Genomic DNA, 26257 nt, shown 5'->3' on the forward strand with positions numbered 1-26257 from the left:
CGTGGTGACATGAAACGCCTCCTTTAGATATGAGAGCAGACTGACAAAAGGTTAGCAGGACACAAGATGTATTTACATCTGTGTGGCACGTCTGTTGCCACTATTTTCTTTTATTGGTGCACGAGATGAACACGCCCCGGCTGATCGCAGGCTTCGCTGTGGACGCTGCTGCCCGGAGTATTTCTCCACAGAAGCTGCTGTCCAGATGTGTCTCTCCAGCTCCTCTCCCAGTTTCCAGCATGATCTATATTAAGAAGGGAGAGTGAGGAGTCAACAGTATGCAGGTGCACCAATTACTCTCACCTGGCGCTGCTCTCCTGAGCCTCCACAGCTCTGCCCTGCAGCTGATGCACCGCGCCCCCTCCACAATCTTTACGAGTGCTGTACGAGACGAGACAGACAGCTTTAGCCTGATCTGGTCTGCACTTTACTTACTCTATTAATGTTGTAATGTAATGTAAATGCACTGCTTTACTTTGAAATCAGACAGTAAGCATGTGTGTGTGTGTGTGTGTGTGTGTGTGTGTGTGTGTGTGTGTGTGTGTGTGTGTAAGCATAAACTAATCATACAGATCAATAACATCAATTTTAGTCATTTACATTGAATTAATTCTCGTTAGGCTTTTTGTTTCTGTTTAGATCAGAGAATGAAGAAGAGATGAAAACTGATTAATAAGAAATGAATTTGATATGAGACTCCGTTTGATTTAATAATGGTTTCCAGATCTGTTGTAATGAGTGACTGCATGTGTTGGTGGAATAATTAGATTTCATTCCTTAGAAAACATTTCTGTCCCAAATGGATTCAGCCTGTCTGTTGGAGATGTTTAGGACAGTCTTTGTTCATCTGTAGTGTCCTGGAGGTCTGTATGTAATAACCAATAGGAGGGTTCAACGGCTGAAGGGGTAGAAGAGGGAAGGGAGGAGAGAACTGGGTTGTAGATGGATGGACTGTTGTCGGCTGATGGTGGAAAGACAGGAGGGACTGAACTGGGTTTGAGAGCCGTCTCTTCATCTCTCTACATGATTAGAGCTGTTGTGGTTCTTTGGTTGAATGAAAGAGAGAGGAGGGAAAAGAAAGAGAAAGAGGAAGTGGACAGATACAGATATGGTGTGCTGTAGGTGCAGAAATGAGTTCAAGGCATCAAAACATTCTGTCTTTGCAAACTACTACTACTCGTCTACAGCCGGAGAATAGAGGACAAATGTCACAGAGGTTTCTGGGACGAGGCGACCAAACATGAAAACATTTGGGGAACACTGAGTTAACTTTGATGTGACTGTGTGAAGATATAAATCTTCTCTCTCCATCAGATGGACCCTGAATATGACAGTGTGGGTCTCTGGTGGCTCCAGTCTGTGCTGTGCGCCCCCCGAGGAGCTCTGCTGTCATTTTATCATAAGGATGTGACTTCATGGTCACCTGTTAGAGCAGGAGCTGCTATTATACTGCAGCCTCGTTACTATTTACAAAGATGTATACAGACAAGAACACACACACACACACACACACACACACACACACACACACAGTCTTTTTTCTAAATACCACCCCAAAGACACTCTGCTTACATTAGCATAAATCAGCAGACTAAACATATTTCTGCCGAGCAGACGGAGATTCAGTGAAGACAGAATTAAAGGATCAGATCTCAGGGAGCGTTTTGTTCTTCTCTAATCCAAACCACTTGTAGGACAAAACGGATCTGGCTCTGACTGCCGCTCCGATCAAACAGTTTCAACGTCTTTTTCATTTGAATGTTGTTTTTGGTTCTTTATATTTACATAATGGTTTTCTGTTATATAATCATTTCTTCAGTAAAACTGAACACACGACAAACCAGGTCCCTCTGTCAGCGTCCTCTTCGCTCTCTTCTCCTCTGCCATTATGTCCGTAGAAGCTGCTGAGCCCGGTTACATTGCCTGCTTGCCCAGCTCCAGTTCTGGCACGACACTGGCTCCAAGGCCCCTGGTGCTCTGAGCTCACAGTCCAGGCAGCACAGTTAACAAAAATTCCTTCATCTTCCTCCCTCCTGTTCTGTTTTCTGTTTCCACCGTCTCATCTGTTCTCATCTGTGTGTGATGGACTCGAGTCAAACCAGCGCCTGCTCAGGCCTCTTCTATCTATTTAACTTGACTGTCTCAATGCCGTCACAGTACAGATACAGTATGTGCCGTACTTTCATTACACTGCCAAAGTGTTTATCTTGTTTCATAGAAAGCAGCGATCGCAGCGAGGAGAAGGTTTACATTTCAAATAGCTCCCCTACATCACGACATGTATGTGCCGCATTACACGTACATTTATCATACTCAGCATAATATAATGTTTACGTTCTTCCCTCAGAGCCAGAAGGTTTAAGGCTGAAAATGAGAAGATCGCTCAAACTGACATCACAGCTCCGCATGATGCTGTATGTCTGATGTTCACGTGTTCTTATTCTGCACATCTGCAGATAAAGTACTATAGATACATGTACCTCAGTAAAACATGAAGTACAAACAGCATAAAGGGAACACGGTCTCCTCGCAGAGCTCAGTCCTGCTCAGCTGTGAACGCCGAGCTCTCTGAATTATTCAGCGTGAGTTCACAGAAGAAGAAGCAGAAGCGTCGTCTCAGGCACAAACTGTACACTCACACAGGGCAGCCGGCTTTTCAGGTTTCATTACACCGTTATGAAAATAATATTTGATGCAATTATGAGCCAGAAATTCTGCGGCTGAAGTGCTCACACTGTCAGATATTTAAGATGAAAATACTTCATAGTAAATAAAAAGTCATTTTAATGAACTTTTAGTCAAAATGTTTTTGTTTCCTGTTTCAACAATAACAGATAAGAAAAGGTTTCTAGGAAAAATACTGATGACATCCCAAAAATAGACGATATAAGGTAAAAGTTCATGACTCCTTATAAACCTCAAGTCTAGGAACGAGTCTGTTAATGCAGCTGAGATCTCTGCTCTGCTGAGTGCCCTGGCTCTCTGTCCTGACTGTTAAGCTTCTATAATGCATAAAGTTGTCAGTTTGCAGGTCAGGTCGAGTTCAGGTCGTTGATTATTGGATATTTTTGTGGGTTGGAGGTTTGACTCTTGGATTGTTTGCAGCCATGAAACATGTTCGATCGGCCTCATCAGTGAAAGATTTCGTCACAGCTTGTGTCGTCATCGTCTCCACAGATCAGATTTAATCTGACATGTTCAGACTGACCATGAAAAGAAAAGTTACAGATATAATTGTGTCATTTTTAGTTTGATAATCGTACGCTGAAAATCTGTTCTGGTGACCGTCCTGATGTCATGTCATGGTTACGACCATGTCATGTTATGTCAGTCTTATGCTCACTCTGTCCAGTGTGTGACGTTCAGAGTTTGTCAGCTCTGTGCTGTTTGTCACGCTGGTTTGAGTCCTGAGGACTGTTATTTATTCAGGAGGAGTGTGTGTTTTCTGTCTGTTCATACGTCCATCCACCTGTTTATCGATCTATTATCTGTTTGTTCATTAATCAGCATTAATCAGGGCTTCTTCCTCACCTCATCTTTCTGATTGAACAGGATGAATTTCAAACATCTTAATCAGCATCAAGTGTCCAGATTCAGCATGAATCCACCTGAACATCCTCTCCCTCCGTTTGTCTCTAATTCTCTCGTCTTCCTCCTCTCGTCTTCCTCCTCTCGTCTTCCTCTCATCTATTTCTCTCCCTTTCCTCTCTGGAATATGGTTCGCCTTGTTTCTTTCTGTCTCTGACAGGGAGCTGAGCAGAGGAGGCAGGAGGCATGTACCTGCCCTGCTGGCTTTGCTCACCGAGCTCTGCCTGCTCCTCCTCCTGCTGCTCCTGCTCCTCCTCCTGCTCCTGCTCCTGCTGCTCCTGCTCCTGCTCCTCCTCCTGCTGCTGCTCCTGCTGCTCCTGCTTCAGTCACCTATCTCACCTTTTCTCAACTTTTTTTCTGTCATGGCACCTTAAAAATCTCCAAAATCTCACCCGGTCTAAATTGTGTTTAAAATACTCTACAGTCACTCTGTATGCTAATATGACTGTATCAACAACCTGTTGCTTCTGAGCCTTTATTTGAAATCTCTGGCCTGAGCTTCCTCTGACACTCGGGCTTCATCATCACTCGCTCTTGTCGACTGTGTTGACACGAACGGATAAAATACTCTGCATCTTTGCTGTCTGAGGAAGGATGAAGCAACCATTGCTTGATTTAACTATTTCATTCGACACAGCAGACACAAAGACCAGGCGACCTGTAGCTGTCTCTTCTTTGTCTTGTTGCTGAGCGTATCTACCCTCACTGACCAGCCTCCACTGGATGATGTTGATGACCCAGATTCAGAATGATCTGATTCTGAGTCGCAGTTTGGTTTAGGAACAAGAACTCTCGGTCTGCATTAAACTAAGTGTGTAACAAAACATACCGTAACGTCAGCTGTCTCCGGGGTAAAGCTGTGTGCTTCTACAGCCGCAGCCTCCACCATGCAGACCCTCTGACTCTTTATACTGCGTCACCTCAAATCGAACAGCACTCAAACATCCAGAAATGCTGTGACAGTGGCACCAGGAACGAGCTGGATGGGAATGAACTGGGAGTTTTTATTTGTTAGAGAATCTTCTTCAGAAACAACACACACACACACACACACACACACACTTACATGGACATGATGAAATTGGATCAGTGTCAACAGCAGAGAGCGGCCCAATTGGGAAATAAGGAGGCTGAACTGGGTGACTGGGAATAGATTGACAGGAAAATAGATGAGAGAGGATGAGAGCTGCTGAAGACACAGAAAAGAGGTCAGTGCAAACAACGGACCAACAGAGTGTAATTAGGAAGCATGGAGAGAGGTCGAGTACACAAAGAAATACATAACCAGAGCATGACTAGGAGAGAGAGATAGAGAGTGAAAGAGGAGAGAAATGTTCCATGAATACATAAACAACACACAATTAGGAGAGAAAATGAAAGAGGCGGATTGAAGCTGAAACACAATCAGAAGGAGAAGAGAGAGGAAGAGCGGCTGGGAGTGTTTGCATGCAGTAATCTGGGAAGGAAGAAATGAGTCTCAGAGAAGTTCCCTCTTTATTTGTTGTGGACGACCTGATAGTCGTTCACACAATCATCCCGGCTGAGTGACTCCATCGTAGCGTGGCGTTTGCCTCCGGCACTCCTCTCAGTCATCACTAACAAGTGATTTATTGTATTTGCTGGATGAAGAGGAGAAGAAAGGACGCGAGGGAGTGTGGATATGCTGCATTGTGAACAGCTACAGAGAAAATGCAGAGCTGAACTCTGAAAATCTACTAAACAACTGTTCAAAAGTCTAAAATATGATGATCATACCTCGACTCATGTCTTCTGCTGTCTGAGCGCTGATCTGTTCTCTGTTTCCGACATTTCAAACCTTTGAATCACTGCAGAAGCTTCACCTGAGGCCATCGTTGCCTCTCTGTTTTGGTTTGGTGCCTTCCCATCAGCCCCTGTGGCCTCGGTGCCCAGCGACAGAGTGTTAGTGATGTTACATGCACCAAAAGATTTGAAATCATTTTGATGCTACAGCGCCGTGTAGAACTGGCTGAACTGTGTCTTTATCGTTCCCACTCAGATGAGATGAGAGAGACTTTATTGATCCCACTCTGGGGAAATTCACTCGTTACAGCAGCTCATGTGCACGAGGCACATGATGCTACACTGTCCACATACAGTAGCTCTGTCTATGTTGTTTTATGATTGTTGATGGAGCGCATCAGAGAGCATTGTGTGACTTTGTGAGTCATAAAGCATTATGAGCACATTAAAATATAGACGTGGTCTCAGTGTGACTGCAGTATTTGTCACAGATCTGGATTTGTCTTCTCGTCGTCGGGGAAAACTTGTTGAGTTAATTAGCTCTAAGAAGTCATGCCGATGAAATAACACTTTAAATTGTAGTCTGGAGGAAGGAGGCCGACGGGGAAATAACAAAACAGTTTTCAAGTTATTTGAAGTCATTTGTTAAATAAAACGAGACATTAAAGTAGAAATTAGTGCTGTGAAGGAAGTAATGACTCTGCTTTGAGGTAATTATTTAAGTCATGCTGTGGATAATAGAGAGCAAAGACATTTAACAGGTCAAACCAAATGATAAGAAAGAGATAAAACCTTTAAATGCCTCACTCAGCAGGACTGAAGGTTTGATGAAGTGAAGTCATGAAAGTACCCTGACTGAAGTGTGTTGTTATCATTATTATTATTAGTTCTGTCTCTTTCTGCAGGATCTGCAGTCGTCTGGTTAATTACACCTGAAATAATTAAGTAGTGAATGACGTCTGTTGTTTCCTCTGACAAATTGATCTACCAAAGGATCGCCTCAGAAAATATTCTGCTTGTGTGAGAACAGAGAATTAGTAAAAGCTCAGAATGAATCATTTTATGAGAGACAAAAAAAAAAGCAAAATGCAAATAGATGTTTGTAGGAAGTCTTCTGTAAGTCGGCCGGAGGCTCTGCTGCTCTGAAGCTGGAACACACACAGACATATGAAAACATGCAGACGTACAGTACACAGACGCTTCTTTATGCACGGCAGTGATAATTAGCAGTCCATGTGCGTGGAGCAGAGAACGCAGCTCAGCAGGGTGGAGGTGTTTGTCTCGGGTGGTGTTGGTGGAGATGCACAGCTGGAAAGATGAAGACTGAAAGGTGTTGGGTATCAGCTCGTCTGTTTGCCTTCACACCGCTGCATTTAACACAGTTTATCTTTGTGGGTTGTATTGATGCTGAACCAACAGTCACACCGTGGTCGTGTGACGTGTGGCTTTCAGAGTTCTGGTTTTGTTGGTCTGAAATATTTTCCATCGTGGTTCAGATGTAGCCTGAAGGAGTCGTGTCAAAAATGGGGTCCTTGAAGGATTTTAAATGGGTCTCAGAACGAGGTGCTTTTTATTTTCAGCCTCAGCAGGTCAGGCGGTCCATCCACCCCCGACCATCACTGGATGGATTATAGTGAAGACGTTCGAGGTGCCCAGGAGGCGAATCCTGAAAACTTTTCATCTTTAGAGTCCAGATGGATTAAGCCAAAGTTCTCATGTATTCTGATCCTCATCCAACAGCATGAATTACCATAATATGCTTTACAAACCTTGGGACGTATTTCAAGGTAAAACTTCATATTAACGTATTAACTACTGTTAGCATTCACTCTGTGCTCCTAGCACAATGAGAGAGGAACATTTGGTTGATAGCTGCCTCCTCAAGTTATGTAACTTTGTCCAAAGTCACAACAGAACGTGTTGAAATCTGTCGTCGATGCACGTCCGTCTGGCCTCCTTCACTCCATAACTCTTGAAGAAAGTTATGGAGTTAAGAGAGAGAGCTGCAGAGAGCTGCAGAGAGCTGCAGAGAGCTGCAGAGAGCTGCCAGCCTGTTCAGCAGATTCATCTTTAATTCTGAACACTCGCTCACTCAGTGTCAGTCTCTTTGTAGAGTTTTGAACTCTGCTTCTGTTCTTAGTGAGTAGTCGGTATAGTTTTGTTCTTCTTGTTTGTGTTCGTCTGCTGAGAGAAGGTCTGAATGTGAAGTTATCTGTCTTTACTTTAGCCTCGGGGCTCCGCTCTCTTTAAACTCATCACTTCATGTCAACCAGAGTCAGTGCTGTTGACTTTTAGCACCTCTGGGTCAGTGCAGGGTCGCTGCGGCTGATTCAGCATCAACAAATTCATCGAGTAGTTTCAGCCAGCGGACCTGTCAGGAAAAACTGAATGAAAAGCATCTTCAGTGCAGCTTTCATTTCACAGACCTCCATCCACTCATCCTGTGGCCTGAGGAGCTTGTTCAAATAAATCCAGTCAACAGATTTCTGTTTGCATGCGTGTCTATAACCTGCACGTCTGTCTGAACAGCTACATGTTGAATGATCGCTCTGCTCCTTCATCGAGTTGACACGATGCAGCTCTGTGTCCGTTTACATCTTTGCTGCAAATATTTAAATCAACACATTCAGATGTGAGATGAAGATGCAGGAAAGTCTTCAAGTCTTTCTCAAGAACATTTCCACTGGACGTATTGATTGTTTTAAAAACAAACAAACAATGAAATGCTTCAAAAACTGTCGGTTTTTATGATTTGGGTATGAAAGCGCTGTGTGTTGGACAGGTTGTATCGAATCTGACTTCATTCAAACAGTTGACAGACAGGCTGACACTCCTCAACATCAACAGACTTTTATTGTCTCTCTCTAAAAGTGTTTTTCCTTCTTATCATAGTTCATAACTGTTCATAAGCTGTAACTATTATACTGACACTAATGTTAACGCATCACTTCCTTTTGGCACCTGACCTGATGCTCTTTATCCACCTGACGTGAAAGCTCCAGACGAAGAAGAAAACTGACCTGACGCTGCACTTTGCCGACAAACTGCAGCGGCTGCAGCTATTTTCTAATTAGTAAATGAGAAACTTTTTATTATGTGGTTTGTGTAGAGGAGCCGGTGATAGCATCAGAGGGAGTAATACACTCTTACCCAGCAGATTTCATTAAATTGATTTTTCCATTTTAAGCTATTCAGACTGTGGTGGTAAAAACGCTGAGGTGGGAAGCAGAATCTCAATGATTAAATGGAAAATGAAGTCGATATGATGGACAGGTTTTCAGAGATATGACCTACAGACAGCAGCCATCTGCCATAGCTTAGCACAAAGACTGTAAACAGAGGGAAACAGCTAGCCTGACCTAACTTGCTGTCACTCATATATCTGCACACCTGCAGTACAGTATGTGCAGGTCATGGTAGTGTGACATCCTTCATGTAAAGTCTGCTCACATTCAGACAAATGGAGCCGGCAGGTGCCGTGCAGACTGTAATATACATGTGCAATGATCTGAACATGCCAAAGTTACGCTCCAGTAATTTACTCATAGCACATCCTGCTCTCGTCAGCGTGTCCACGATCCGGGCTGTGGACTGTAAGATGAATGACACGTCTCACCTTCTCTCGCTGTACAAAGATTAAAACACAGTTTCCCACATTCAGCCATCTTGCCCTGACGACATTTGGGGCAGTGATCGGAGTTGGAGCTGCAGTATCGAGGTCCCGCCCACATCCATAAAGAGGCTACAGGTGTCAATCATTTACCATACAAACACTTGGACGTGATAAGCCTAAAATGACAGAAACCATCTTGATTTTTTAGTCTGCCTCACATACCATGAAGGGGGAGGCTTTCATCCATCTTTACATACAGTCAGTGGTCCTGGCACATTGCCTGGTGGATGTTGAATGGTATTCTGGGTAATGTAGGCGAGACAGAACAGAGTAACTGCTGGAAAGACTCGAACAGCCTCATGATGACTGACAAAAGACAACATGAAAATAATTAATGAATTACAATGAATTTGTTTTTGGCAGAGGAAATCTGAAGGACTTTAAATAGTTTGTGTTGTTTCAGCCTTTAAATCCCAACCAAACCTCCCCTGGAGAGAGAGCCCGTGTTCTCCATCATAACAGAATTTATTTCTACAGAGATGAAAGTTGTTAACAATGAACCTCGGAGAGTCCAGAGGGGAGAAATCATTTTCTCCTGGAGATTGCTTTACTCCAGACGATGCCTCATCCTTAGTCTCTCTGCAACCACACACAAATAAAGCGCCTGACACAACAGGATCGCTCGCCATAAGTTACTGAAAAATAATACAGAATTTCCTTTAGAGACATGGCGAGGCAAAGGGGGCCTTGTTGCCACGGTGACCAGCGTTCAGATGGATTGGGCTTTGACAGATTTGTCCTTGAAGAACAAACTAGAAAACCTAAATGGAGCAAACCAAGCTGCAGTCTGGTGGATGCTATTTTCAGTGAGTTGTTTGACTCGACCTTTAAAACACAATAAAATGTGTCAGTGAAATAAAGAGGCAGAGAGAGAGCGACGCCCGAGAGGTGATGGGATGATAACCGCATCATACTACATGCAGCAGAGGAAAGAGAGGAGGCAGCTCTGCAGAGTGAAAGAGCACAGCGATTAGAGAGCAGGACATTATCTGCTGCTGAACTTTAGTGTCTCCACTCTTGATGAATGCGTCCGTAACCAACGCGTTGGCGTCAACCTTTAGCCGAGACATTTATGTCGGCGCCGGCCTGAGCAAAGGAACGAGGAGAAGAGTGGACTCTGATGTTTATTAGAGTATCACAGACAAGGTCACACATCTTCAATTACACGTTTACACACACCTGAGGACACCTGTGTCCGCACGTTACAAACACACACATACACACCTTTTTATAAAAGACAGCACTGAAGCTAAAGGAACAAATCCAACATTCAACACGAGGACAAGACGATATTCCCAGCTTCAATAAACTTTCCCTCTTAAAGATCCATAAAGATCCGAGGTTAAGGAAAGCTGCTGTGATCATGTGTGTGTGTGTGTGTGTGTGTGTGTGTGTGTGTGTGTGTGTGTGTGTGTGTGTGTGTGTGTGTGTGTGTGTGTTGGAGAGCTTCATTGCAGCTCAGATGACACAAAGATGGAGATACTTGTTCAAGCTTTCTGCTCTCCATCTGTAGTCCGAGCAGCACTGACGTCTGAGCGAGGTTTGGCCCTCGGCTATCGTCTAACAGTGATTGAGCTTTTAAATAAATGTATCTGCATTCATGCAGATAAGTTATCTTTCTGGCAGGAATGATAACAGTGGACTTCTCCCTGAAGGTTTTTTTAAACTGTGGTACTCCTAAAGAGTCTTTCATTAAAACCTGAAAGTTACCGCTGACCTTTCAGAAACTTTCAGTATAATTTATAGCAAAATGAGTCTTCCAACGATTGAACGATTCAAGGTGGCATTTTCCTTCAAGGCTTCATCTTCTTTCTTGTCTTAGGATCCACCTCTGTGCCTCCTCATCACTCAGAGTTTGACAGTTTGATCTCTTTCATGAGCCCGGTGTGTTATCGTCTGTTTTACTCTGAATGAGCCATAATTTACTGAATGAACATCACGACTGAGACCATAAACTCCTGAGATCATAAATCAATTCGTCAATCAGACTCTTGTTTGGAGCCTGTAGGGTCGCCTCCTCGAGGAGTCCTGCTCCTGCTGACATTTCTGCCTTGGCTTCGCCTTTCAGACCCGGAGGCTCTGTCCACTAATTATACTTAGACTGCACTTTATTGATCCCTTTGGGATGACTCCCTCAGGGAAACTGAATATACAATATGTACTGGTGTGTGTTTGTGTGTGTTTGTTTGTGTCTGTATGCCCTTTCATGTAGCGTTAACTCCGTGTCCCTTCGACCCACTGAGTCATATCAGATGTGTTAACCTTTGTGAGCAGCAGGTCATCTCTTTGTCCATCTCATCTAAAGAGCTATTGACAGAGTGAAGAGGTTTCATCGACATGTTAATGGAGGTCGAGACCTTGTGAAGCAGGAGAGTGGACGCTAACTCTCCAGCAAGTCCCCAAATTTCTAGACGGCACGGAAATGTGAACATTTATTGGACACGGCTGTTGGATTCAGTGCAGCCGTCAGTGTTTCATAATTTATTCTCCTCTGATTAGATTTTGTACAATGATAAATACGACCACGTCATTTTTATCAGGCAGACTGCAGGACGTAAATAATGAAACCCAGCAGCACAGACATGATGTTCATTACAAATAACAAAAAGTCTTTACATTGTGTCCGTCTGCTGTTCAGATAACAGCTATCATGCAAAGTTTGCCCAGAACTTTTCACTGATGCAACATTTGCAACATTATGCAATAGATGTAAATACTAATAATTTATGCCATGATTGAGTGTGGTGATAAACTTGAAAATGTTTGACTCTGTTTTAATGAGAAGCACCTGAAGGCATCAGGGTCACTTCATGAACAGGGTCCTGGATCCAGCCTCTAAATATGGAGCCAGTTCAGTCGTAATATTTTCCACGATACTGAAGGATTGTGAAAGATGAACTGAAGCCTGTTGAACCACACATCATAACTGAGCACAAACATTAAGAAAGGTGTCTCGTAAAAAGTTTATTTATACAGAAGTTGTATTTTCTTTTTTTGTATTGAAGGACTTTGAAGAATTTTGCATGCCTCACACCACATCTGTAACATCTGACCATTTTCCTTCAGCAGAAGTTATAAACCCTGCAGACACTCGCTGCAGGCAGCCTGTGAAACCTGTGGTTTAGCGGCTCATAAGCAGCAGTTTTTATGTGGCCATGGTCAGAGTCATCTCTGTCATCATCTCCAGTGGACGACCCTCACTAATACTCAATATTTAATAAAAGCGTGACGATGCATCTGTCTGTCTCTGCTTCTCTTCATCAGTCCGTTTCTTCTTCTCTCAAACCATCTGTCATGGTGTCGAGGTGGAAAAACACCACACACATCCACACACACACTTCAATATGTGTGTGCATTTGTGTTTGTGCTCATTATCCGTGACCCATCTCTCTGGATGATTGCTCACCTAATTAACTGACATCTAAACAAATGAGGCCTGATCGCTGACCCATCTATCTCCTGTCACCTTTTGTTCATCTCTCTCTCTCGCTCTGTCCTTGAGCTCATGTGGGATGAGGCACTCCACATCCATGCTCGCTGTTTGCAGTGCTTTGGTTTTGTTTTTGTCTCTCATGTGCGTCTGTGGGAGTTTGCAGAGTTCTGAAGATGCTGCAGGCGTTGTTGCCTCTGTTTTAGCTGTGAAATGTTGAAAGCAGCACCACGAGTGAAAGCCTCTCATCTGTTAATGTCTCTCTCTGTCTCTGTCTGCAGCCTGCCAGTGAGTAGGAGCTCTATGTGGATCAAGAGTTAAAGGAAAAGCACCTGAGACTAGTGGTGAGTTTGTCTCCTCTCTGGCTTATGTTTTTTTTTCTTGTCATGTTTCCATCACTTGGGAATCACTGTAACTGGGCCGGACGCTGCCATCAAGAGGGGACCTCCTGCCCAGTGTCAGCTGGTATCGGCTGCAGCCCCCTGGGGTTGAGCGCTTACAGAAAATGGATGGATACCACTGGATTATTGTCTTGAAAACTCTAAAAGAAAAAACATACGTTGCCTTGATTCAAACTCTAAGATGCAGCGTAGGGTGTGACATAATCAGAGAATGAACATTTACATCTACTGTATGTCTTGTTTAGTTGTAATGAATCATTAGCCATCTGATGCCTGCTTATTGTTTAGGCAAGCAGCTGTGTGACGTCTTTGTGTTGGTTGTGAAATGTCTCTTACAGAAGCCAGCGTGTGTTTCCAGATGTTCACGTTGTTCAGATTCCAATCGGAGCAGTTTTTGTCTCAAGGCTAATCATTTCATTACCAATGCAACTGCTCAATTATTCATTCACATAATGCAAATGTTTTAGCGTGATAACCACAGTGTCTTCTCAGCTTTCTGTTGCTCTCTTGTTATTCATTTTCATGCAAGTAGCCAGTGTTGTTGACTAGTAATTAACGTTAATGTGGGCCCATATAAACATCAGCATATGTTACAACTTCCACTTAAAAAGTCATTTAAACTGACTCGAATCTTGAAGGCAGCCAACGGGACCAACAGCGGATCTTCTTGTCCTGCTTTGGTTTGGATCATTTCCAGTTGTGCGTGTGTGAAAGAGAGAAACTGTGTGTGCAGATGAAATCACATGCTTCACCTGCAGGAGGTACATTTCATGTCAGTGTGTGTTTCACGCTGTGACGGAGATGAATGTTCTCGCTCTATCTTACTACATTGCTTGGCTGAGAGGAGGTTTGAGATCTGTGTGCGTATTCTTCAGCACAGATCCTGCAGCACGTTATATTTAAATGATAATGTATTTAAAGATCCTCATGATACTGCTGAGTGACTGAAAGAAGAATGTGAAGAGGCCCCGAATCCGTTTTCTAATTATTAGATTAAATCAATTTAATTAACCGTACAATATGAGACAGACAGATATGAACACACACACACACACACACACACACACACATGTGCTGACCAGTGACCAAGTGGTTGAGGGCTAAAGCAATGCATTCTGGGTAACAGCAGCAACAGTAATGGCTCATTGGTTACGTCCCACGGCAACACGAGTCATGATGAATGGGTGCTGTTGGGGGTCATTACTGTGTATGTATGTGTGTGTCTGTATGACTTTGTACTAGTTATTAGTGTGTGTGTGTGTGTGTGTGTGTGTGTGTATGACATAAATTCATGATTGTGTTCCAAGTGTGTCTTTTGTCCCTACTTATTCTATGTGTGTGTTTGTTGTGTTATGCATAATTGCCTGTCTGTCTGGTAATTAATGTTAATGTTCAGTGTGTGTGTGTGTGTGTGTGTGTGTGTGTGTGTGCGCTCACAGCTATTCTGGGTTTGCCAGCTCTCCTCACCCTGAGGTGGTTGAAGCTCAGAATTCATGTCAAATTATCAGAAATCCAGCTGCAGCAGGACTCGTAGTCCGTCACCGCGACACACGCGTATATTCCGTGGACTCTGCTCATTCAAAATGGAATAAAAAAGTTTACCTTTAAGGTTGTTTACCGTGATACAACTCCAAACGTGGACGATTTCACTTTAATGGTTTCAATATTTAAACATTCTTCTGCAATGTTACAAAATAATCCTGGTCACTTTTAATTGAGAATAAATTTGTTTATGTACTTCAGAACTTTGCATGCAGAGAATCTGCAGTGTTAACAACAAAAGCCTCTTTGTTCTCTTTGGGGAGTTCACAGGTTTCTAACATCCTCCAGCTCAGCTCTTTTTAAATCTCCATTCTCTCGTTTCACAGTTTGCTCTCTCCTCTCACCATCTCCACTCTCCTTCCATCTTTTCCTCCTCTGTTTACTCTCTCCTCCTCTCGCCTCCTTCGTTCTTCATCTCTCAGATTCGTCACTTCTGCCTCATTGTCCTCGCCTGTCAGAGCTGCAGTTTAATAGGATGTGCATGCAGCTGTGTGTGTTTGTGTGGATGTGTGTAGTAGCCAGATGTGTCAACGCAATGGTAAATAGCCTCGTATTAACCAGCCAGGCCTTATCAGAATGATTTGTGTGTGTGTGTTTGTGTTGGTGTGCGCACACTCGCTGGCCTGAGTTCTCCTCATCAGCCAGATGTGACATTGATGGATGTATTTATGGATGGAGTTAGGCAAACCGTGGCTTCACTGAATGAACTAACAGAGTGTAGCATGAAAGTGTGTGTGTGCTTGTAGAATTGATGAGTCTCAGAGTGTTTCCAGTAATAGAGAACATGAAAAGGAAATATTACCATATTTTAGAAAGTGAAATATTGGAGGAAGTTAAAAATGGAAAAGGGCGAGGCTGCAGCCTCGGCTCTGACTCTCGACACGGTCGCTAACGTTTAGATCCAGTCTTTAAAATCTCATCGTTTCATATCAAACGTGCTGAATATCACTCTGTATTTTTGAATATGAAACAGGATAAATTCATGATACAAATTTGTAATGGAACTTGCTCACAGCTGCAGTGTGAGGTGAGCTTCACTCCAGCCTGTAGGGGGAGACACTGGCCATGGGCGATATTATCTTCTTCAATACGATAATGATGCTTTGTGTTGCATATACAGATGGATACATCATTTGTGTACGTTTTTAACACTGTGTGCCTGATAGACTAGAAATGTCTCTTATTCATGCAAGGAGTTTGTAGCAGTAGTAGATGTATAAACTTGAGTTTGGTTCACACAGTCAGGCGGAGCTTGTTAGTTGGTGAATAGATAACAGTCCACTGTGGCCGCCTGTGACCGTTAGATAAGTCAAATCATAACAATGAGGAATCGGCGTGGGGCTGCCCGCTCTGAACATCTCTGAACGTCTTGTGCATTTGTGGAACTTTTCTCGTCTCTTGCAAAAACAAAATTGACAAAACCTTCAAGGACCAATTGATTGACACAAGATCTTTATTTTGTATTAAGTGAGTTTGATTAATTAATTAAGCTTGATTGGTTGGGTTCATTGTACGTGATGGCTGAGTTCTTTATACTAATACTTTTTCCATTTTATCTAAACTTTTGGGCATCTTAATGTATCCGTACAGATGGAAAAGAACAGGAGCTTAGGGATCTCCACAATGTGCAAGAAAGTGAGATGGATGGTGGAAAACTGAGTGTTTGGTGAGACAGATGCATTTGTCCTGTTGCATTTCCATCTGAGCTGTATAAGCAGAGCTTACAAGCTTCAGCAGACGAGGAGGAGGAAAGAAGAGGAACAGGAGGAGAGCACTGGCATTTAAATGAGAGAAAACAGAAGAGCAGAGGAAACCAAAATGAATATCAACACGGATTAATATGATTTGTCTTCAAGCTCATTTTATGTTGCCACTTCTCATAGAGAACATATTCAGTAATGTGTTTTTATATCAAAATGTCCTGCAGTAATAAAGGTATTTAGATATTAAAGGTGTTAATCCTTTAAGTTAAATTCATCAGACAAGATTCATTCTCACACATATCTCACATTCTGCGACACAAAACATGAAAACATAAAAATTCTGTTGTGGCTGTTGAATCAAATCCTTTGTCTGATCTGAGAGAATTAGAGACAAACTGTTTCTCCATCCCTCAGAAACACTCAAGTGGTTCAGTGAAGTTTGTAACTGCTTTAGTTCAGGGGAGAGAGGAGAGAGGACGGGCCTGGATGAATAAAGAAACACTTCTCCTAACTTTTCTTTCTCTAAAAGTACATCTGAATTCTGTTGACATGGGTATTCGCTCCTGTCAGTGAGATCTGTTTTAGCCTGAAATTAAATGTGGAGTGTAACCAGTGAATAGCTGTAGTGAATTATTCATGTGGCTCTGCTTCTCTGTGCACTTGTACATTGTTAAGACTCAAAACAAAATGTCCCTCTGAGTATTGTGCAGAATGCCTTGTGAGATTTGACAGACTCAGCGATAAACAGTTCTGTTGTTTGTTCACTTTAATTTACGAGAGTTTCCTCTTTTAGAGCTCGCTGTCTCCGTGATGAATACTAAGTGTTTATTAGGTGAATATGTGCAGCCACTTGTTGTTTGTGTGTTTATGGATTTAAGACTTTTGGCCCCGACCCCAGGATGAGTTCCTAAATGCTGAGTATCTGCTGATACTGAGTGCAATCTGATGCTTACTGTATGTTCACGTAAAGCCACAAAAGCCTTCTAACTATGTAATTGAGGGTCATATGTACATCTTATGTGGGGGTTGGTGCTGCTGAAAAAAATGGAGCAACCTGCAACAAAAAAGTTGCAACAGATTAAAATTTTGGAGAAACCATCACGCTGCAGAGACCAAACCAGTGATCAGAGAAACAAGTGTTCCTCTATGTTTATGAACCCTTTATGTTGTAAAGACGTTTTAGTGAAGAGTTTTCTACACATCACTAACAATATAATAGTTTTGATTGTCCACTGGATTCCTGGATGGATTTTTGGTGATAAAGATTGTGGTTTGTACTTACTGGAGCTGAAAACGACACAGACAGGAGAGTTCAAGTCGTTTTGGAGAAAGCTGCAGTTTGAATTGTTTCACTGAGCTTCGAGCAGGTAACAGCTGCTAAGGTCAATCCAGATGTAAACTGAGGTCTCTCATTGATTTGACCAGTGAGCTTCAGAACAGACAAACATATATGAGGACAGGACGAGTCAAGAGACAAATAAATAAAAAAGAATCGATAAGATGGTTTATGTGTCTCCATGTTTTAGAGTTTAGGGACTGTTTTAAGGGATAAAATGTTAACGTGTGTGTTCACAGGTTGAATCATAACTCTTTGATTAGTGATCGATAAGCTGAGCAGCTAATCAAAGCTGGTAAATTACTTGAAGAGTCCTCTCAACACTGAAACATTAAAGAGCAAATTGACACTATTCATCACTGAACTGTAATTATTGATCTCTATAGTTCCCTGCACAGGATTCACGTTGCCTCCCTGAACATGAGGGACTCACTGAAGATGATGGAGTGTGTCATCCAGTTCAGTTTTATCTCCTCACTGTTTGCTCTTTACACTCCATCAGAGCTGTTTTACTGTAAGTGCAAACATTTATCCCACGGCTGCTGCTTCACATGAACCCGTGAACACAAGCACGGGAAACTGAAACTGAACGATTTTCTCATCAGTGGTTTATTTTTAATGTTTTTTTATGGAGGAAAGGAACAAGAGCGAGCAGATACAGTGTGTGCAGCATGAAGTCAGGTTGTGTTTGCTCATTAGGAATCCTGAACTGACTTTTTTTAATCAAATCAATGTGAGTTTGTTCAGCTTGCTGCAAAGAGATACACCTGACCGTGGTTCAGAGGAATCTTTTTACTGACGGCCTTTGTCTCAGATGCACAGACACGTGGAGATGGAAGAGAAGCTGAGGTGAGAGAGCTAAAAACAGAAGTGAGTTAGTAACGAGGGACGGAAGACTTTATTTTCCAAGCACAGTGCAGCTCCACAAACACAGAAATGAAAGGCTTGAATGCACCTAAGGACTGACAGCAGCAGACTCTCACGCACAGATGAGGAGCTGTTTGGCAGCAGCCTCGGGACTGAAACTGTCTTTATAGCAGAACACAACAGAAAAACACTGAGAGTAGAGAACCGAGCAAACACGCAGCCCGAGCATCACTTCCCTTTCTCTGCTTCTCTCCTGGTTTCTCTTTCCTTGACTTTTTCCTTTTACGCCCTATTTAACCTCATTCTGTGCTCCGAGTTTTCATCTTCTTTCACTTTGTAGTCCCTCTGCCGGAGCTCTTATCTGATGTGACTCATTGTGAGAGGACCGGTGTGTTGGAGCCTCCTGACTGTTGCTGTGGTCAGTGAGGAGCAGCAGGTTTCATAAGGCATGAGGGCCTTCAATCCAGAACATGAACAGGATTTTTGCTTTGGTAACTTCACTGTTGATCTCTCATATAACAAATATTGTCACATTAAGAATACACTAAAACATTTTAAAGTGATCAGAGATCATCAGTGGCTCCTGAAGCTTTCAGCTCGGCTAGCAGACCTTTCTTTATCACGTATTCACACACTCTGCTGTCAAGCTGAAGAGCACAGAAAGATTTTGCGTTGTGACATTCTCCCCGTCCTCTCTCTCTCGTGTGTCTCTGCTCCGTCGACTGACACTGATCGTCTCCTCCAAGAGAGCGAGGCTCAGCAGGCGTAAAGAAAATGATTGTTGAGAGACCAATTTGCTCCCTGATTTAGCCTCACTTTACCCTAATGAGGAGGAGAGAGGGTGGAAAAGAGAGCCTGCTTCGTTAGCCTCCCTTTGTGATTTGGACTTTGTCATATGAGCTTTCATCCCGGTGGACGCTGTAAATACCTCAGCCTGAATTTATGATGGCAGAAAGAGATCAACAGACTGCATGGCAGGCGCTAATAAAGTGAGGTTAAGAGAATAAGAGAAACACCTGCTGTGTGTTTAGAGAGGTTTTATAGATGCTGAGGAGTGATTGTGCAGAAAGACGTGCAGTATCTCCTCCTGTTTAAGGAGTGCTCTGTATCCTGCATAACTTTAAGCCTTAATATAATGTGAACAGGTGAGTTGTATATAAATTCACCCTCAGTACAGTTGTCATGAACGGGGAAATTAGCTACAGAGACCAAAACTGTTTTTTGTACCAGGCTGTAAACATGTTTATTTCTGCTTTAACATGGGGACTTCTGGAGCCAGCCTCAAGTGGACGTTAGAGGAACTACAGGCCTTTATAGTTTGAGATGCACGTCACATCAAAAAAGGTTCAAGACAGTCCGTGTCTGGCAGCAGACGGGTGGCCACAACAGTTTCCTGTCAGATTGTCCAGGTGTTCCTACCTGCCGACCCATCACTCACTGGAAATGAAGTACAAGGCGCGTCAGTCACTTCCTGTGTGAACAGACCTCCAGAGTCCTGCAGGCCGACTGAACAGAGAGCAGAACTCTTCTGTTCGTCTGTCTGTCAAACTGTTGAATCAGAGTTTTGGTTCTGAGTCGGCTGATTAAATTAAACTAATGCCCTGCAGCCTCTTATTCATAAAGTGATATATCGCTGTCTGGTTAAATGTGTTATTTATGTGAAGCAGTGTACATCTTAATGAAGTGAAATTCATTTAAATCAAATTAAACACAGTTTGAATTTCCAACACGTTGACTTGGAAAACACTGTTCAGTTCAAACAAACGGCCTCATTTGTTTCAGTCTTCTCAGCCTCTGGCATTTTTTCCTCGTGGCGTGAATCTCTGTTCTCTGGACTTTCAGAAGTTAATGTGGTGAAACCGTGAGTCCCATCAGAGTCCTGCGTCCTGCGGTCACAGCTGGGTGATGAATGAGACGGCAGGTCTGCAAATAAACATGAATAATTACACCAGAGTAATTATACCAATTATTTCAGCATTAGTGGACGTCTTATATTAGACACTGAACACATCACTTCTAATTTTATTAGTGCTCATGTACAGTACAGAAAACCAACCAACCATCCATCGCACACAGTCTGTGCACGTTTTTAGATTAGCTGCTGAACCAGCAGAGGCAGGACTGACCTCCACACAGCTTCACAGCAGAAGCCCATGGGTGACATCACAGATACGACGATAAACACTCTATGATGCTAACATTACACACACACAATGGAGCGATGCATGAGTGTGCATCAGTGTTGTTCAGCTGCTGTCTTCTGGGAGCTTTGTGTAGCGGGGTCAGTGCAGTGTTACTGAGTTACTGCTGCTGTGAACCCAACATCTCCTCCTGCAGCTGCTCCTTCACATTAAAAGCATTCACCTGGTGAACCATTTTAAAGAAGCCACAGGAAGTGAAATTTGTTTATCATAAAACCATGAAAAAGAAAACGACAGTAAAGATTTAGAGCCTCAGTGAGCTGCAGGCGGCATGCTGCAAACCTCCACACTGAAGTAAACAGCTTGTTTTACTGTGAACTGCTGGACACTCCTCGCTCTGTGTGCACCGTGAGGTCAGAGTGATGGAAATGATCGACGTTCATCAGTGTTAGAACAACAGGACGCAGTGAATCCCACAGTGTGTCTGGATGAATGTGACTGAACAGAACGTGAATGAAACTTTAATACGTGACCTCATCCGTGAACTGTTTCTGCCCGAGTCACTTCAGATTTCCACCAACAACTTTTAACAATGCAGCCTCCCACGATCCTGCTGCTGCTGTAAACCCTCAGTCTCTGCTTAATACCAGGTACCACACTGTGGGACCTGTCTGTGGTACCTGTCTGTGGTACCTGTCTGTGAGACCTGTCTGTGGTATCTGTCTGTGGTACCTGTCTGTGAGACCTGTCTGTGGTATCTGTCTGTGGTACCTGTCTGTGGTATCTGTCTGTGAGACCTGTCTGTGGGATCTGTCTGTGGTACCTGTCTGTGGTATCTGTCTGTGGGACCTGTCTGTAGTCTGTGTGAATAATTCACGTTGGGAAAAGTGCCTCCATATTTGTGAGTGGCCTTGGTTGTTGTTTTTGAATTCCCTCCCTGTCTTCGTGGACTCAGGATGCAGGCCGTCCTTGATTCTGGTTTATTGGAGCTCTTAGGAAAGTTCTGTTAAAAGCTTTTTACTGAACGAATGAAACAAACACACATCAGCGTGAACACACCGCTTAATGCTCTGTTCATTAGTTTGACTGAAGACTGAAGACGTGTGTGTGTGTGTGTGTGTGTGTGTGAGCATTTATACATGCGAGTACACCTACTGAGTGTTGCTAAGCAGCAACTTGTTGTTGCCAAAGTCTGTTTGTCTTGTAATCTTTGAGAATTCCCGTGAGAGAAACAGAGATCAGGATATGAAAAGATTAGGACACACACACACACACACACACACACAGCTGGGTCCGTCCTGATCTGAACACCTGATTGGTTTGTTCTCATGAAGAAAACAATAACAGCTCACGCTCACATGTGCGTCTTCTTTGGAAAATTAATGAGTAATTAGAGATGTCAGAAAGCTTCAAGTGGAAACACGAAGTCACAAAGACGTTTTCTGAGTGTGTGTGTTTTCTCTGGAGGATTCACGTAACAGACCACAGAAGAAGAACAGACCTGAAACCTGAAACACATTACAGACCAAATCACACTTATAAAGAAAACTTCTATAGAATTATAAATGACGTCATTGGTACAAGCAGTCAGGACAGTGGCGACACAGATGTCCGAACACACACACTGTGGATCCATTCTGATAAAGGGTGAGGCAGACACACACACACACACACACACACACACACACACACAAAGGACTTACTTATCATGTGATCATGTGAGGCCTTCACCCAGAAATCCCATGATCCTTTGAGTGTCAGACATGTCACAGATAAAAGAGACATACAGCAGCAGTAAAGATACTATAACCACATGTGTGTGTACATGTATGTGTGTATGTACACACGTGTGCGTGTTCATGTATGTGCATGTTTAGCTGCTCTCAGATCAGCTCATTAATCACACTAACTGGCTGCCTGTGGGCTGCTGCTCATCATGTACACACTGAAAATGATGCAGTGTGCAACATCTTAGAACAAGATCTACAGGACAAGGTGTATACCACATTAAATGTAAATATTCATTAAACATTCACAGTATTATATAGAATAAGTTTCAGGTTTATGTGTCACATGCAGGTTAACACAGGGTCAACAATACAATGACATGTGTTGGACAAGAGGAAGCATCAGCTCAGCACGAAGAACGCAGAGGAGAAAAAAAGCAACATAAAAATACAAAATCTAAAATATACTGAAATAAATGTGAACTCATTATTTCATTTAACTGTCAGTCATAAATCAGCTTCAACTCTGTGAACTCAGCGAAATAATTTAACATTTAAAATCTATTGTGATATGTTTATCTGCACAGCGACGTGTCGTCCATGAACGCACCCTCACAGCTCATGTCTGTGTTGTGTTTACAGTCATGGTACGGCTGTGATCCATGTTCAATGTCACATTATTCACCGTAATGACTGAGTTTATGACTTATCGAGTACTCACTCACCCTGATTATCACATGACTTCTCATGTCAATAAGAATAAAGTAATGACTCACAGGTCGAAGCTTCAACATGTTGCTGTCACAGATCTGATCCTACTGTACTGCATACTGCAGGTAGATCCAAATGAATTATATTATAATATATATTCAGAAAAAGTCACGTAGATTCGATCACAGATTTAGGCTCATTCACAGGAGCAACAGCAAAAGTCTTCAGAGTTCATGACATCTTTTTGTGGTCTTACAAACATATTTAAACTTAAACTCTCAGCCTGCTCTGCTCAGGGGGAATCACCTGTGTGTCACCTTCCTCGAGGAGGCAAGGTCAGAGGTCAGTCACAACAGGCTCTGGAGTCGATCGGGATTTCGTATCAGGGGTTTGAACCGGGGCACTCAGTGAAGCTGCTAAGCCAACAAATCCATTTTATCAAACCCTATCCGCTATCGAACCTGTTCATCAAATCAATCCTCTCTAATCCTAACTCAAACATAATTAGTTTCTTAAAGAAATCAGACGTCACCTCCGTTGGCTGAGAGTGGACACAAACTCCTTTCCTTCCATTTCACAACCTGCACTGACCTGAAACACCTGCAGCGACAACCTCGTTATTCACGAGCTCAGGTGTCATCGTCAGCTGGTGCAAGAGAAGTCACTGTAAAACCACTCACAAACACTGCGAGTCGACAGTGACGGGTCTTTTCCCTCACAAGAGGCCAAAGTTTCATTTTACACGATCATGTGTCAGTGCAGGCTACAAATGAAACACCTGCTACCGAAGGCAAAGTGCATCCGCTCCTTGGATCTCACCGGGCGACACTCTGTGCTAATGCAGCCATGACACTGTTTGATCTGTTCTCCAGCGGGAACGTTGAGAGGGATTCGTTACTGCTCCGATATTTTTCTTGGTTTATCATGAGTAAACAGTTGTTAGTTAAAATTCTTCCCATTTGGGGGTGCTCTGCACGGGTGTTTATTTTTTGAAATCCTCCTTCTTCTTCTGGTGTCCTGACTTTTGCCAGCTTGATCTGCCTGTGCTGCTCGAACGGCCGGGCGTGGCGTCCATCAGAAATAGAAACAACCTTTTCTTCAGGGACGCTTTCAAACAAAACGCGGCGCTTCTGTCAGAATCACAATATTTCATAGACCAGCCGTAATAGAGACAAAAATGTATATATATATCTTATTTAAAAACAAATGCTTCATTCTGTAGGTCAGGATAGTCCCATGTGGTGTTGTTGTATTTTAGCAGTGTATGGATCTGTCAGGCCTGCAGGGTTAAAAAGTGAGGTGGTGAAACATTTGGCAAAGCTCAGAGACTGAAGGACCGCTGCCACTCAGAGGTACTCAAGAATGAAAGACGCTCGGCTCTTTTAGGATTTGTATGGCAGAAAACGCATTTAAGAAAGAAAGAGGCTGTTGTCCCGGTGCTTTCTCAGCCATTTCTGTCCTCTTCACCTAATGTGTTTTTCCTGTGCCCACACTAACCACAAGCTTTCAAATGTGAGACACATGTTCATTTTATCCGTCCCCAAATTATAAAATCCCACTTGCCGTGTGTGGGTGCATGACAAGAAGACAAAGACAGGACAGAAAACTGTCCTTAACTTCACAAAATAAACTTACCTACGGCCTCCCTCTCTGCTCTGCAGCATCTTATGTTGTAAAAACGTGCTTTGAGTGTTTCCAGGCTTAATCTTAATCAGAGGCAGCAATCACTCCGTCCAATGAGATCAGAATGTGACAGGGAAGGATTTAGGTTTTCAACTATTGTTTTCAATGACTCAGATCCTGAACAGGATGAGTGACGGCTCTTATCACACACCTCTGTAAATTCATCACACTCTTCATACAGCACCTCTTTCACACACCGCTTCATCACGCTTCATCACATCAACCGCTTAACATGTTCATCACACTCTTCATGTACAACCTCTGGGCAACAGCATCAAACTTCACACCCACCTGTAACAGCAGCACACTGCAGTCACACACCTGGAACATCCCCGCTCATCACACACCTCGTACAGGCAGCAACGCGTTCATCACACACCCTGTAAACATGCAGAACACACTCTCATCACACCCGCTGAACACAGCCCCTGTCACACACCAACAGCTAACTCGCATCCACGCTGTACATTCCACTTCACACCCCCTCTGTATCATTCATCACTCTCCTCACAACCCTCTGTCATTCATCACACTCTTCATCACACACCTCTGTAACTTCATCACACTCACTTCATCACAACACTTCTAACATTCATCACTCTTCATACACACTTTGTAACATCATCACACTCTTCATCACATCACTTCTGTAACATTCATCACACTTCATCACACACCTCTTAACATCAGTCCAGCTTAAAAACTTTCTGATGACTCTGGTTTCTCAGAGGAATGATTGTAAGTGTTTGTCGAGAGGACGTGAGTGAAGCCCGGCTGTCAGATGTTAATGATGATTCAGTCTTTGTGGTGGAACGAGGGAAGCTGCAACAACCCAGCGTCCACGTTAGTGCACGTGTGTGTGTGTGTGCACGTGTGTGTGTGTGCATATGTGATGATAACACCATCTGCTGCTGACTGACGAGTGGGAAACACAAAAAAAACAAAACACACACAAAAACCAATAAACATCAGAGGATGCACAGGACAGGCTGACATATTTATTTCAATATTTCAACTTCTCGGATTTAAAGGTTCCACATAGATTTTCTCCTCACTCCAGCCGTGCACAAAGTTTTGGTTTAATTGGCCTCCACACCAACATGGAGGTGAACTGAATGAACTTTCTATTGATCAGAGCCAAAGAAAGTCTGCAGCGTGTTTCTCTGGGTCTGTCTCAGGCTGCGTTCAGGGACACATCTCACACTAAACACCAGTTAATGAGGGGACAAAGCTGATTTTTGGCTCAGTGGTTAAGTTGATTTATTTTCGACTCTTCACACCATCGTTTAATGCCTGTGCAGTAAGTGAGGTGGAGAGGCACGGACGACACATCCATCCACCTGTGAGCCTTCTGTCACCGAGATGGAATAAACGTGACCTTTAATGAACCGTGAAGCTTTTCTCTCCATAATGAAGAGGCTCGGATCAAACAGGAACAGTCTAATAATGTTCACGTCTGTTTTGCAACATCATCAAATTTGGGGATTTGTTGGTGGGTGTGGTGGCACGATTTGGCAAAAACCCCAAAATGGAGGCATCTGTGTACCAGCAGGACACACACACACACCACACACCACACCACACACACACACACACACACACACACAGTCTCCACTCATTTCTCTCTATAGAAGTGGACCGACTGTATCTGACGTTTAAGCAACCACCATCTCGACCAACATATAATAAGTCTC

The 26257-nt window shown here is 43.2% G+C and overlaps 1 protein-coding gene across 7 annotated transcripts in view; it reads left to right on the forward strand.

Annotated features, from left to right (window-relative positions):
- The window catches only part of slc8a2b (solute carrier family 8 member 2b), a 117909-nt gene that overhangs the window by 54395 nt on the left and 37257 nt on the right, over positions 1 to 26257 (forward strand). For 4 of the 7 annotated variants that reach the window (XM_019265565.2, XM_019265567.2, XM_027280169.1 and 1 more), the window contains one exon: positions 12734 to 12796. The exons of the other annotated variants lie outside the window; for them this stretch is intronic. The gene's annotated coding sequence lies outside the window, so the exon portion shown is untranslated. The remainder of the gene's footprint in view (positions 1 to 12733; positions 12797 to 26257) is intronic. 7 annotated transcript variants of the gene reach the window in all.

Source organism: Larimichthys crocea, chromosome VII (genome assembly GCF_000972845.2).
Source record: "Larimichthys crocea isolate SSNF chromosome VII, L_crocea_2.0, whole genome shotgun sequence".
Taxonomy (NCBI): domain Eukaryota; kingdom Metazoa; phylum Chordata; class Actinopteri; family Sciaenidae; genus Larimichthys; species Larimichthys crocea.